The sequence below is a fragment of the Trachypithecus francoisi genome, unplaced genomic scaffold (genome assembly GCF_009764315.1).
Source record: "Trachypithecus francoisi isolate TF-2019V2 unplaced genomic scaffold, Tfra_2.0 Contig01554, whole genome shotgun sequence".
Lineage (NCBI taxonomy): Eukaryota > Metazoa > Chordata > Mammalia > Primates > Cercopithecidae > Trachypithecus > Trachypithecus francoisi.
Genome location: NW_022681439.1, coordinates 2,829,856 through 2,833,129, shown reverse-complemented (window position 1 = coordinate 2,833,129; position 3,274 = coordinate 2,829,856).

The following is a 3,274-nucleotide window of genomic DNA, read 5'->3' as shown; positions in this document are numbered from 1 at the left end:
GTCCCTGGCCTCTATCCACTGGATGTTAGTAGCACTCCCCCTTCCAGCTGAAACCACCAAAAATGTCTTCAACCATTGCCACGTGATCCATGGGCAACCCCTGATCCACTGGCAGACATCTAGTATCATAAAGCCATGCCCCACACAGGGGTCAGCATTTCCTTTTACAGCTTCTGTGTCTGAAAGGTATGGAGGAGCCCAACCAGCCTGTGGTCTCAGCCCTACTCACTGCTTTGTGCTTTTCTTCTAATTTTGGGCAATAGAGATGTTTGCCTTTTGGGAGTGTAGGGGGAAACCCTAGTTATAGCTTTTTGTTGTTCCTTTGTTTCATTCGGTCCCTCATGGCAATGAAATTGGAGCAGAGGGTATAAATTCATGCACAGTTATGCTACTTCATCTGGATCAGAATGTCCTCTCCTTTTCCCACTTCAAGAATAGTGTCCTCCTTCCAACCATGACAGTCTTTCCAGCTTTGGAATATTTATAGCACTTACTGTCAGTAATAGTCACTTTACATGTTCTGCTTTCAGCCACTCAGAAGGGTTGTCAAAGTCTAGGACTGGTATTTGACTTGCTGGCTTATCTCTTGCGGCTCCAATTTGATGTTGGCTTCTCTGAGGTTTCTTTCCCTATTCAGTAGTGGCTAAGAGGGCAGGTGGAACTTAGTAGGTGTTTGGGAAACATTGAGTCACGAATCTCTTATTGGTTGGTACAAAGACCTCTGAGGCTCAGGTTCAAAAGTTCTAGCTACTGTCTTGCAGCTTTGAATCATTGAAGTAGGTTCTCTGTAATACAAAGGCTATTTGACCATGCAACCCACAAAATCAGAGATATTACACTTGGTCATTCTTAGAGGTAAGGTAGCCCTGGGTCCTGATTGCCTGGGGACAGTCGCAGTTTACTCCTGTCTTCCAGATGAAATTGATAATGTCCTGTTTCACTCCCCAAAGTGCCTTGGTTTAGCTGATAAAATATGTGGTAACCCCACTTTGAGGCCACTAAGTATACTCTCCTTATTTTATAAGTGTGGACAGTGAACAAATTATATTTTCCCTTTACTTACAATGTTTCCCCACATTCCCTTGGGGGAAAAGAAGCTAGTGAAATGTTTTATTGCCACTCTATGCTTGTTCGTGGATTTGGTTGAACTGGCATTTACTGAAGAGCAATGACTGCTGTACATTTTGCAGGTAGGTGCTCAATACATGTGAACCAAACATACATCATCTGAAATGCCTTAGCGCTACTCGTATTCTGTGCTCTGCATGAAGCATCTGGACTTTGGCTGATCACTACTGTGTTTGATGATGCTTATGCTAACGTATTACAATTACCTCGGCAAGCCTACCTTTCACCTCCAGTGTGGTCTGCACCCCAGAGCCCACATCCACGCACATCTGATCACTGGGACTGACCTGCTGTGTCTGTCAGCCAGAAGCCAGCCTTAAGTTATTTCATTTGTGGAACTGATCAGTTCAATGCGGACAACACACACACTAAATCTTTGCCTCTTGATGGCAACACATCCTGAGTCCCCATAACTTCCACAGGCTGCCCTTCCACCTAGTTAATTTCTAGGGAGGAAAGAGGAAACTGCCAGGCTGGAGGTCACAGTTTGTCCCCTGCCTCCAGGCAGCCCTGCACCTAAACATGTGTATTCTAAACAAACAAAAAAACAAATTTCTAGCCCTTTAAGAGAGTTGATTTGAAAATTCCAGGCTCCCGTGGTTCCCCATAGGCGCTGCCAACCTAAAACCAAAATGATCCCTGTTGTCTGAAATGAAGAAGAAGGGCCCTCCGAGGGGAAGCTGCTGTTCGACTTTGGCGGAGAAAACAGCTGAGGACGGGTTGACTTCTCGGCTGCTTCTTTCGGCCCTCTGTGTGCTGCCTCCTGTCCGATGCAATATCATCGTGTTTCCTTCTCTGCTTTCTTCTGGGAGATGGAAAACAGTTCCCCACCTTTCCCCTGGTGTCCCCTACTCAGGACCTGGAGTTCCTGCCCAGTACCACGGTGGGCGGGGCGCTCTCCCAATCCTGCAGGCCTGTCATGGCCCACCCAGATGGCTGGAAGAGGGTGGGAGTTGCTGGTGCTCAGAGGGCTCCTCTGCAAGCCCCCAGGCTGTGTTTAACAGTCTTGACAAGTGTACCCTTGGGCAGAGGGCCAGGAACAATCCGTGTAACCCCACTAAGCTAATTATCCTCTCTGCAGATGGCCTCCCGCACTAATCCTCTTGGGTTTGCCATAATCCAGCTCCCTCTGGGGAGAGTGGCCAGGGTGGCAGGTCTCTGTGCAAATGGACCATCTGTTGGAGCTCAGAAGGCTGGGCTCCTGCCCAAGGGACTGGGGCCTCAGGCTCTCAGGCCAAGGAGAGTGGCCCCGAGGACTGTCCGGAGGAGGGTAGCCAGCCCTGCAGCCCAGGGGGGCTGAGCCAGTGGCAGGGAAGGAGGCGGTGTCCACATTGGCCTGACTTTCCTCCGAAGGACATCCCCCTGAGGCTTAGGGACTCGGGGGAGCTGAGCCATGCCCTTGTTCTCCCTGGAGGATGGTGAGTCAGCAGCTGCCTATGTCCCGCAGGGTCAGCCAGCCACCCGAGGGGCAGAGAGTCTTGGCTCTGGGAAGTCACAGCAAGTGGGGAGGCGTTTCAGCCTGAGAGCCTGGGAGGGATATCTTGAACAGGATGCTTGTGGTGACGCAAGGTCGGGCCTCTTCTGCAAGGCCTGCTGGGCTGTTTGGGAGCAGATCATGTTTAAACACGGCGCAGTGGAGTTTCAGGTTTCTGCTCGTTGAGTTACAGGGTGTTAGTATCACAGCCTGTCTGGTTCTCCCACCTGGACCTGGAGGGTGAGCAGTGTAGTCGCTGGAGCCAGAGAGGGAGAAATCCCTCCCGAGGAGTTCCTGGGGCTCTTGGAGAGGAGGGAGAGGTGGGCCGCTGCCCCTTGACTCCTGCAGGGTAGGGTTGGCTGGGGTGGGAGCAGATTCTGGGGAGAGGTCCAGTTTGCTTCTTAGAGGACCCAGACTTCAAGAATCTCTGAAGATCCAGGGCAAAAAAGAGAGAGTGGCAGGGAAGGGGCGTGGAAGGTCCCTATAAATGAGGTCATTGAATTTTCTCTACCCAGCGTCCAGGCTGGCATCCTGGGCCCGTTTCTGCCGAAGAGACTGGACCTGGACAGTTGAAGTCATGGAAGGGCCACAAAATCAGACTGGGGTCTGCTCTTTTTATGGTAATAACACACCCCCGGTGGCCGGGCAAGTGCCAGTCTCCTGTCCCAGTTT